General features: G+C 38.7%; 1 long non-coding RNA gene across 2 annotated transcripts; it reads right to left on the bottom strand.

The window, feature by feature from the left end:
• LOC143473181 (uncharacterized) lies at positions 1-2,687 on the bottom strand. 2 transcript variants are annotated; one of them, XR_013120469.1, is made up of 3 exons: positions 822-2,685; positions 610-669; positions 1-282 (listed from the first exon to the last, which is right to left on the bottom strand). It is a non-coding gene; the product is annotated as an uncharacterized LOC143473181 (long non-coding RNA). The 2 variants fall into 2 exon arrangements; XR_013120468.1 differs by lacking the exon at positions 1-282 and having other exon boundaries at positions 505-669; positions 822-2,687.
• Between the last annotated feature and the right edge of the window lie 9,567 nt (positions 2,688-12,254).

The following is a 12,254-nucleotide window of genomic DNA, read 5'->3' as shown; positions in this document are numbered from 1 at the left end:
TATGTCTTACGTGAAACCTGTAGTAACCTTATACCACCTACCACGAGTAAACGCGTTCAGCTGTTTATTCCCATTTTCAATTGTAGCATGTTGATGTACAACAGTACAAGCGAATTGATTTCAATGACATGCTAAAATATTTGACCTGTGTTGAAGTGATGTGTGTGTGATTCACTTGGCATCTCGACTTTATCCACTCATCGCAAAAGACGATGACATGTAATCGTCAGGTTGATTCCCATTGAAAATGTAGTAAATGTTGTGTATTCTTGTTCTACATTACTGTAAAACTCCGTTATGTAGAACAGCATATGCAATACATTCGCGCCTTGCAAAATAATTTTTAAGCGGTATACAGTACATAGCCCCCAAATCGAGTTACGTACGCATTGTTGTACCCAGCAATTAATGTAGATAAGTCGTAGTCAGTCGTTTTCAAGCGAACAATTGAATTGTACGCTCCTTACAAGCTGTTTGTTTTTGATTGTTTGTATGATTACAATCTTGCGTTTCATTGCTATTATAATTAAACCGACGGCAGCGATGTAAATAAAGACACATAAATATCTTTATCGTGCAGCCTGACAGACAAATGAACTGGTCACATACCGGTAGTAAATCTATCAGGACCTTATGAAACTTCCTGTATTAAACCTCATGCCAAAAGTACTGCACATAAGAGCAAACTTTAATAAATGTTTTAGTGAAAAGGCTAACACAGTTGCATACGGCTCATAAGGTAAATTAATTATGCATGTGGAGCAAAATTTCCAAAAATCAAGTTAGATTACAGTAAATCCACACTGAATACATATACTTACAACTTTGTTCCAGATGGTGTTCACAAAATCAACCAAGCCGCGCAAGCTCGCAAAATTAGCACAGTATTTGTTGAGCAATTTAGTCGCAACGATGACAGTCGCGCATGGTTTGGATCAGCTGACCAGAGTATTCGGTGATAACTTTCCATGTAATGTAACATAGTTCGCATTAAAACCAGCAACATATACCAACAACTATAGGCAATAACACGATGTGGTGCAATGACTACTTATTAACAAAAGACCAAAGTACGGTGCCGTCGCTTAGCCTTTCATGTAAGCCAAGGGGTCAGATTGTACACAGCTTAAACAACCTGTATGAACTATAGAAAACATGTAATGATTAATAACATTTCCCACTGTGAATTAAAAGGGTACACTACGGAAACCAGCAAAAACTGAAGCAGAAGCACTAATTTCACAAAACAGCCAACCGCTGTTCAGTTATAGCATACTTATATACTCAACTGGGTCTTGTAAAGGTATTACTCTCACTTCTCCCATTGACCGACTTAACGCTTCCTGTAATATTTCTCCGTTAAATTTTGGTCGGTTTGCAGATGTCTAGAGTTGTTATGGATGTGACAGCACGGTCGCATTGCGAACAAAGTTCTGTTTACCATGGCGGCATCGAGTGCACAGCTGCAGAAATTTAACAAACTACTGGAACCCACTTTTGGTGATAATATCGCTTGTAAGTACACTTGCCTCAGAGAAGACGTTATCTACCACCACAGGTCAAGATGGTTTTCTTTTCGTTTCTTGAAACCACACAATGCCGTTTGTGACGAATTGCCGTTGTGTCCCAAAATGTAAACGAGAACAAATCCACGTAGATGCAAACCAGAGTTAAACGCAAACATTGGCTTCACATCACTGATTTAGTCTTAATGATTTTGTTTATGTATGTACGAGGACTTAGAATGATGATTGCAACAATTCTGCACGACCCAGCAGTTTCAATTTAGGTTTCCGAGGCATTTTCTTATTTACCGTGGAAATGAATTTCGTCCAGGTGGCGCAACTTATTACGATCGGCAGCTATAAATAAACTTAATTCTTGCGCTTCAGTCAGGATCAGGTCACGAACGCATACAATCAAAAAGTTCCAGTATACATATCTGGGTGCACAAATCTTATCCAAATTAATTGTGGGTTTATTCTGCCTATAAAAAGTCGGCGCTCGTGGGTAATTAATTTGTCAGATCTGAAGACAACAAGTTCGTTTGTGAACCAGAGATAAAACGAATTGTCCGACATTCATGCTTGATTGTTCGTCCCTGTGTAAACAACCGAATTATTCGAGATTTGAACATGGGCTTGCTTAGCGAGTGGCCACTCCAGTTCGTACAGTCTGTGTTATGTTTGGGCCATTTTACGTCGCGATAATAATTCCAAAGGTGATTTTTCTTTGTTTTGATATGTGTTGTTTTTTGCTATATTCAATTCAAAAGATCACTTTTAGAATACTACTTTCCAAGTCTAAATCAGGCTTAGGCCTGCAAGTCAGGATTTTCCACTTAAAGACGCACGATAAATGTCGCTGAAAACAAACAAAACGTGAACGAACGTTGCTTTCAAAAATACCAGAGAAAAACTTATTTTGATGACGTCACCCTTCCAAGCAAAAGAAAACTCGATGAAACGTCATGTTATTGCGTGGAGAGTCGTTGTACTTGTCACATTTTACCGGACAACGTCATCATTTCATTTATTTTGATTCTTCTTCAAAACAAACTTCCCGGAAAACAACTTGTAGTAGCCTATAGTGTTGAAACGAAACCCCACAAGAAATCTTGGTGTTTTTTCATATTGCTGTAAACAACGGCTGATGCCCTGCTTTCCGAAGAACTGGTTTATCTTGGTTTTTCGCAAATAATGTTTTATACTTACATGCAGAGAATTGATTACTATCAGTAGTATTACTATTTATTAGTGAGACGGATATTTTTCGTCTAGCTGGCCAACCTTTTCCCTTGCGTCCTGTAAATAAGGACGTTCCACACCCGACAATAAAAAAACTATATTTTTTATTACACAAAAATTGTAACATGATCATACGCACAATGAAATAGGAGGCGTGTAAAAAACCTGAAAAAAGAAGGGCTATTAATTTTCGGCAGCCGCTCTTTCACCGGATAAAAATCGTTCGTTGGAAGCAATTTTTCATAATGACATAAATGTTATAAATAACATAGTAAACCGAAATACCCATTCTCGTTACCTAACCGCTTAATTATCTTTAAACAACAGGCTGCGTGACCTACATGCGGAGATATAGTCACTTCGTAATTTTCGGCTGAGTTTGTTGGTGTTCCGGTAACTGTGACCGTTGATGAATGTCCGCTCATTGATTCTTGGTATCGCCTCCTACAGTTTTTGTTGCGCTATGTTCCGTCGCTCGCACGGTTTTATACTTACAATTTTCCGTCGGCAAAAACAGGCTATCCATTCCATCGATATATTTATGTTATCTAATCCAGGCATGTGAGAAATTTGACAACTTGTCATGCTATTTTTTAAATACATTTTCGGCTAAATTAAGTAAATTATTGTAAAGAGTGCAAAAAATGGTGTTAGCCAATGCTCCATTAACTGCTACAGCAGAATTTTCTTTTTTGGCCATGGTAACATGCATAGTTTATATTTCTGTTATATGTAGCTGAGGTTTCTTCCTTTGAGACGCATCCTATGTAACTCCAACTTTATAAAATCGTGCTTCGTACTATTCAAATGTTGTTTTTTCTGCTGGACTCGCTAAAAACGTTTTCCCAAAATAACGGTATTTTTGTGGTGGTACGTTATTGTTTTCAACTTGTGTAACAAAATACAAGTCATACGACAGTTGTGCCACGAACGAGATCACACGTATATAGATTCGAATTAATTAATTATAGCGCTGCCTGCTCATGTTTCAGTTAATACGTCAGTATCCATCACCCATGGCCTGATTTGTCGTCCATTGTGAGCCAAACGGGGACGCATTCAAGTTTAGCAAACCCGTTTGATAGACGTACGTCATACAGAATTGGCAAACATAATCACCTTGGCTTTAGTAAAGGGGAGTAAACATTGGTGTTGGGCAAAGACGTTTAACGATCCAAGCGAACATAAGAGCTGCGATTGGTCTATGGAAACTTTCTCCTTACTGGTGCACGTGTGTGTGCTTGCTAGCGTGAAACGTTGGTTTTGAAAGTCCGATTGACCAAAATTTCTTAGTACAGCGGACGTAATCAATGAAGGGAAGCCAGAGTCCACCCTATCACTTATTTAACAACATGTAGCACGTTGTGCGAGCTCCAGAGATTCTTTGCATACTGCGTGCATGTTTCATGTAAGATAAACATGATATCTTAACGTGTTGGTCTGTTTGGCCAGTTACCAGCTCTGAGCCAATTACAGCAAGTTAAACTCATAGGAACTTAACTTGTCAAAATTTATTGCATAGCAATATTTCTACTGGTTTTTTCTCCTTTCGAGAGAAACTTTTCTTTTAAATGTATTTCCAATTAACTTATTTCCAAAGTCATGGAAACGTTTTTGCAGTAATTTGCCATTTGCCTCCAATAATCGTTTGTGTACCACTATTTTTACCGGTTATGTCTTTGCGTTCATTGTACGTCATACTAATAAACGTTATTGGCAACGTAGCATAAACTGAACTTGCCCACACGCTATAGAGCACTTAACATCTTTTACCAAGAATTTTAGATTTAATTGCAGAAAAGTACCGAGACCTTGTAAAAACAAACATTTCTTTTGACTCGTAATAAGGGTGTAAGTTCATCATAGTCGATGTTAACAATAAGGTGTTCCAGGCAATCGGAATGGGCGTTATGGTTGGTTAAGACAATAATTAGGCTCTCGTATTAATTTTGCCCATTGTCTTATTAAGCATGTTTTGCGGTTTTTTTTGGTTAAACAATGTGACGTGGAAAGAATTTTTTTGTATTTTCGCTTGGTGTATCTGTTGTGGTTGGCTTCTTGAAAACGTGACGTCTGCTGGTGCGTCATAACGCCCATGCTTCCGACAAGGGGTGGATTAAGAAATTAAATGATCAACTCGTAAATATAATTAGAATTGGAGCGAATTATTATCAAGTGTGTCTTGGCGACTAAAGAACACATTTGGCAGTCATTATGCCACTTATACCAGCTACACCTGACGTAATATATCACAATTGTTTCGACGGTGGAAATAATGTATGACGTCACACCGCAAGATAAGCCAAGTGATAGGTGCTTGACGGGCCATTTCCTAACAGTCACAATCGCGTCTGTTTTCTGCTTCATAAAAGGATAATAATATTCCTGTTATACGGTTGTTGTTAATATCAGCACGCGGTAAAAGCGGTTCCAGAAACGCCGCGAAATGATCATGTTAAACATTTTGTTTTCCATTAATTTTGTAGCGCGTTGTTTCAGCAATAATAATTAATCGCTGATGTTACAGATTGTTGTTTGCTACATTTCAAGCTGAAACGTGAATAGAAATCTAAAATATCGCGCTGACAAGATACCAGCTGTTTACAATTGCATATTCCTTCGACAACATGGCTTCAACGAAAAAAGAAAACGACGAGTGAATAAGATTTGTAGGCGTATAGGACCACCTGCTTTTTCAGGCGAGTTGCTGCTCATTGCGAAATAGTGCGTGATCATGCCTTTGTGAATCGAGAGCATGGCCTGATAACTCGTGGCGCAATACGATCTGCAAACAAAGAACGCCGCCCTATTCGCTGCTGAAGTGAGAGCGGTGAATCAGCTCAGCGTGATTCAGTTGAAAAGCGTGGCTTTAGCCACACTTGCGCGAAATTTATTGAAAGATGGCACTAAAAGCACGCCGCTTACCACCAATGGGTTTTAATATGATCTTTATTGATTTTAATTTGGCACAAAGCTTCAGTTGTGAGTATATAACCTTCACCATGGTAGTTACCATAACTTCAAAGACGCGTTAAAAGCATTTCTTTTCCGGACAATCTATTCAAAAAACGATTAGTTATGATTTCACAACATATACTTATGAGAAAATACTTAAAGGTCATAAAAGTTTCCTTCATATTGCCAGTTGGGCTATTGGGCTTGAAAAAGCAAGCTGTTTCTTTTTGCAATGGCGTCAATAGTCTCAATCAGGCAAAGAGTATGTGGCGACAGCGTTATTGTGTTAACCGTTGGTACATACACGTTAACAGACATAAATGTTTCGTGGCCTATTGTACCTCGTTGCCCACATACCGCTGGCATTCCTGACCTCCGGAATAACGCTTGGTTCCTAGAACTCGTTGCTTGATATGTAACATGTATTTAACAAAGCGAAACCAAACTTTCGATGCACGACCCTTTGTTGACTGTCGACCACCAGTTTTGTTGCTTTGTATTCTACTTTTTGCAGCTTAGCTTGGCAGGTGTTTTTTTCTAGATTTGTTTAGCGGCTGCAGCTTAGCTTGGCGGCATCTGGTTTAATAGATTGACGTGGTACCAATTTGTTTCGATTGCGCATAGGTCTTCATCCTTTTAACTTTAGTGATTAATTTTGCATCTAGTGTCACAAATTAAGTGCTTCCCGAATCTGCGAGGTCCAAAGGTTTATCTTCATCAAAGGAACAACCAAACACACATTTTGTACCAGGGTAACACATGCAACCAAGTGATACCGGTTTATCAACTTAGTTGCTTCCCAGCGCTAATTGTACGTATGTCTAGTCTACAGCTGTTTTCTTGTTTTTGGTTGCCATGCATTCGTTCAACCCTATTTTAAAACCATGACAAACAAATACATATCAGCAGTAATTAGGCCGTCGCCGAGCAGCCAATGGGCTGCAACCAAACGGCGTGTGTGAAGATTCCTGGGGGCTAGCGTACGATTCAACGAACAGGCGTTGCGTTTGGTTCAAAATCGCCTTCACTAACAAGCTTGTAAATCAATACCTCACAACCAATCCAAAAATAGTACAAGTACGCGCGCGTCCACGCTCTAGACGGTTTTTCTGATGCCACTTTTGGAACGTTACTTTCTTTGTTTTCATGACGTTCCGTAACTATAGGACGATTCAGACTTGGTTTCTTGGTACGCTTGCCGGGTGTGCCAACCGATAATTGCAAATAATTTTATGATGGCAAAACTCATGCAATAACCAGGGAAACGTATTTCCAGTTGTGGCTGATAATAAGCGATTTTTGCAATGTTTTCGACTTATCAAAACATGTCAAATGCCACAAAGAACATCAGAACTTGGACATTCCCGGATTTGGCTGAATTCTTTGGCCAGCAGCAATTCAGCAATGCTTATAGTACATCACAACCATCGTGTGCTGTAGCCACAAAATGATACACAGTCACGTACCTAGCTCGCTAAATCTATGGCTTTAACTCGCTGACAGTTTTACGGCAGCTTTTATGAATCTATGCAAATCGTTGTGTTACTATCCACCGAGTGGATCGCAAACAAGTTCAGACAAGGCACCTCGTGGCACGTGTGTTTTTAAGTCTGAACTTTTTGCATCAGAACAACAACGTCGAGACACCTATACGGTATACGCTTCAACTATTATTTAAAGTCATAAATGTACAAGACAATTAAGGCAGACAATGGTTGTTGAAGGAAAAGTTCGTGCCGAACAACACCGAGATTCATCTCATGTCCAGACCAGCGCACACCTCACGTCCTGGTTTCAGACGAAATATGCAATAAAAATGAGAGTAGTGGCACTTGGTTTGCGCACGTTATAAAATGAGTCATTGGTGCGTTATGAACAAAGAAAATGCTTTTCTGACCTAGTCGTTTTCTTTTCCAAGTCGTTGTTCATCAACAGTGCAATGCATGTCGTAATGAGGAAGGTGATAAGGTCGTTACACGTCAGGGGGAATGATGAAGCAAATTTTTATTGAACGCGTTGCAAAACACGATTAATTTTCCGAAACAAAGCAGCATTGGCCTTATCTAATGCACGTTATTCTGAGTTGCTATGGTGACAAAAATCATGCCCATCCAGCTGCAGCGTGACCCGTGCATGCCGTCACACGTTATGCAAGAGCACGCGGTCGTAGAAGTTGTTTGCTTGCTATTAGCGATTGTGGCTCATACGCCATTAAGGCAAAGAGTCGCTATCAAAAAATAAACGAAACCGACTGCATACACAAACAAAGTTATTATGACCGAAATGCAGCAATGCTGCATTGTACAGGTATTGCCTGCATGTGTTACTTTCACCTTTGTGTCACACGAATACGAAAGTTAATGTGCGCAAGCAAGGTAAAATAATATGATTCTGGATTTTTGATCAAAATTGATGAAAGATAATGGTATAGAGTTACGACTATTACAATTACCACTTAACTTAATTTCTTAGTTGATGTCTTTGTTTCCAGTAAAGTAACTATGAACCGAATTCATTCCCGAAAAAAGCTTGTATTTCTGTGTTTCAGTAGCTATTGTCGGGTTACATTTTATACCGAAGGTTTATTTGCAAGTTGTAATTACAAGTACAACAGGATTACAGCAAATTGGAATAGGTAAATAGGAGTAAATGGATAAGTGTAATACATGAGCAAATTTTGCGCGCGGTTCCACTGCTACATAATAATTTATACCATATTATATCATTTATATTTTATATCAATCATTACGCTGAAATGCGAATAAATCTTAAGCATATTTACACAAGATTATATTTATCTTGTAAAGTTTTGTTTGACGGTCATTGTAAGTTCCGTTTTAGTGGTGTATTGTCTCAATAGATCATTGTTAGAGTACAATGTTACTTTCGTACGGTATATTAAAATATAAGCATGAGAAACTACTGCATAGCCTACTGCAGTTACGTGTCAAAATACGGTTAGAAAGATAGTGATGATTCGCAACAAACACTCGTAAGCGCCTGTATTATGTATTCATAATGCCCCACTTCTTTGATCCAGACATCACATGCCTTGATTATCGCCAAAACGTCTTTTCCATCGACCCATTCTGTTTCAATACAATGCAACGCACTACGTCATTGGTCATTAAAATTCGTTTTATTTAATAAACAATGTTACATATATCGTGAAAGCTATAGAGGGAGTAAGTTTGACGAGAAATGCCAAATTTAGCTTGAAAACATAATACCAAATTATTCTCGATAGTTTATCGAATTTACATGGAATCTGTAATAAACGTTCTAGAATAACAACTACGTCAATAACCAAGGTGTTACGTAAACCAATCCACCAAGAAGACAAGGTTTAGGACGGTTTCCTTAAGTTATCTGTAATACAGGTTTATCGCAAAGGATGAAAGAACGAAATTGTATTGTCCAAATAACGGCTAAAACTAAGCATAGCTTTTACAACATTTATCTTTCGAACCGCCTCTTTTTGCTTTGATGAGTAGGGCGTGTTATATGATTTTATAGAAATGTCAAAAACTATGCCTACGCATCATAATGTCATTTTGATACTGACGTAGGATTATACTTAATTACAGCAAGTCCAGAGTGCTGGCGTCGTATTGCTTGTGGGAGTGACATTACGTATAACAACGTACATCCTTTTCATGTCAACGTCGCTAGGGCCAGACGCTTTATTTAAGCGCTTTTAAAACGACTATAGTTACAAGGGAAATGCCATGTCATTTCGGACAATCTTTATAACCACACCGTGCGTACTTGTCGAAGCTCCGGCAACAAATCCAAATCAAAAGCAATCAAATCTCAAATACTACTAGAGCGCCTTAGCGTTTTTATCCAGTTACATTTTGTGGAAGAGCTGACGAACCGCCTTTGCTACGATGCGTTTACAAACTCTTCAAATCTGCAAAGCGTGACATTGCTGCATTCCCTAAGGCCGCTTAGATTTTCCAACTTTCTTGTGTTGCTAATATCTTGTCACACAGTTTGGAATTCTTGTAAATTTCCGTATAAAGTGGAACCACAATAAAGGGACTAAAAGTTAATTAATTGTTGTTTTCAATTTTTAGTGGGAAGTGCGTTTTTTCGCCGCATCTGTCTAGCTTTTTGCAAAACAAGTGTTTTGGAGTATATTGTATTTGCCTATAAGAAAACTCGTTAGTATGTGTCGGTTTGTAAATCTGATTATGTGGGCGTTGTAATTATTTCAATGTACACGGCACAGCGGTCTGACACGTAAAGCAAATAGCCATTGCATTTCAGCACGTCTTATTTTGAAACGGGAGACCTTTGTACGCTGTGATCAGCTGACACTGTCGTCGCCGCGACAACGCCTTTTTGCAGGAGAAACAAAGAAACAGTGAGGAGATGTTTTTCCGCGAGTTTGCTGTGACATTCAGAACTCCGGGTAGCTGTATGTCTTTCACGCGTGTTTGTAAACGCCGTCGCCTCAAAAGAACTTGGTAAACTATAAGCTCAGTTAAGATTCGTTGCAGGATTAATATCAGTAAAAATAATCAGTTTTTAGTTTTACTGAAAATTTGAATATTTCAGAACAAGCAAGATCTGTAGCTGACCACATAGTGCAACAACAACAGTTTTGCAACACCATTGTCATGCATCAGAATTTACGAGGCGACACGTCGCGTTGCATTGTAGCTATCGAGGGAATTCAATAACTAATTGTTTTAACTGTAGAAGTGTAGAACAACAAGGTTGACGTAACACTCAAAAAGCCGGGTTTCGTGGTATTTTGGTGATAAATGAATTTAGATAGTCGGGTAGTGGTTGTCCCTTTGTTGCATGCATTTTTTGCGAAAGATTAGTGCATTGTGATTAATGAGTTTAGAATAGTTTGTTCACCAAAAATTGTGTAGTGAGATAACTTGCTTGTAACTAAACCCAGTCAATAGGTACGTGTTAGATTGATGTAGCACTTCTATTGGAAAGCAACCACAGTTATGAAAATTTGTGTTTTATACGTGCGGTATTTTTCACGAATTACAGACTTGGTTAATGTGGCCGAAACAAGCTCCCAATAACATATCGATTCGTCTCAGACAGTACATAGCTGCAACGTACATTAATAGCTTTTCTCAGTACGCTGCACTCGTATGACTGCCATGCGTGCAAATCACGTCGTGATGAGGTATAGCCGTCTTTCTGAAAGTCGAACATTTTTTGTTAATGCGAGCGTCAAGCGAAGGTACGCATGCGGTACTTGCACAGCAGTTAGGTTTTGAAAAATCACATTTTATCGTTAATGCATTATGTTTTGAATGCTATGACAGATTTTTACCGACACAGGACACCGGTTCAATTGCATTCAGGCTAGAAGCTATTTTCAGTTGTAATATTTACATTGAAACGATACAAACAGCTGTTATATGGAACTTTAGAACGATTCACGGTACTGAAACCGGCCACATTTCACCGGCATATAAACTAAATTGACTAACATTGATAAGGATGTTGTTATAGGGCAGCATGAAATTCGAGCTCTTGGCACTTTAGGGCTTCAAATAATATTATGTAACCGGTTCAGGATTCCGCAAAAATCCTAATTTTTTGTGACAAGTGTTTCGTAACTTTTAATTTACATATCATTTTTACGTAATGTTATTACTTTGTTCACCATTAAGTAATAAACTGTATAGGATGGTGCTGACGTACTAAAATGGGTGTTCGTGATAACATCTACCGTAATGGTCACTGATTTACGTAATACGCAGGTAATCATTGTGTAATAATAAGGTCACGTATAAATTAATCAGAAGCTTTGCAAAGTGACTTTACCGTGCGCTAAATGATTAAGCGTTTCTTGTAAGCGATTGAATGGTGTGTTGTTATAAAACATGAAGTTCCCGTGCGAAATCCAGTTGATGTTCATCATATGATGATTTTTATGTAATTATCCTTGTTTTATTTGGGCAAAGAAGAGCCTAAATAGTGGTCGCAGCAAGTTACAAACAATATTTTGTGGGTGAACGCAGTGTCTTTAGCCATTATACGGCAGAACCTTGGTAGAAAATAAAACAGAAAAACAGAAAACAACATCATTTGATTGGCACCTGTTGCCAGACTTGCATCCGGAGTGAAAGCAGGCCCTTGTTGGATTTGCAAACGGCGGTGTCAGCTTACCTGTCTCCTGTGTGGTGGAAAAAACCCGTGGTTTGGTGACGGCTATACGGAGGAGCTGCTTATTCTTTAGTTATTAGGCGACCCCGTAATGGCACGTCGCGTTGTTTTCTCCCTTTTTTCATTGCTGAGTTACACGATACTTTGTGCACTGTATCAATTTAGGTGCCAATGATTTATGCTACGGTTGACATGTACAGCCTGCTTTCTCGGTACGTTATGCAGTCTGCATTTGCGTTCGACAATTAGCTGTCGATAAGAGAGAAAGAAAACACCAATTGGTTCGCACACTAACGAGAACAATACGCCAAAAAGCCTATAATACTGTATACTAAGACCTTTTCACGATGACAGCATTTTATAGATAAATTTCTATATGCGAATTCTTTGCTAGTCTGAATACTT

This window comes from Clavelina lepadiformis, chromosome 1, assembly GCF_947623445.1.
Source record: "Clavelina lepadiformis chromosome 1, kaClaLepa1.1, whole genome shotgun sequence".
Classification (NCBI taxonomy): domain Eukaryota; kingdom Metazoa; phylum Chordata; class Ascidiacea; order Aplousobranchia; family Clavelinidae; genus Clavelina; species Clavelina lepadiformis.
Note: the sequence above shows the minus strand (reverse complement) of the source record. Positions and strands in the feature narration are given on the sequence as shown.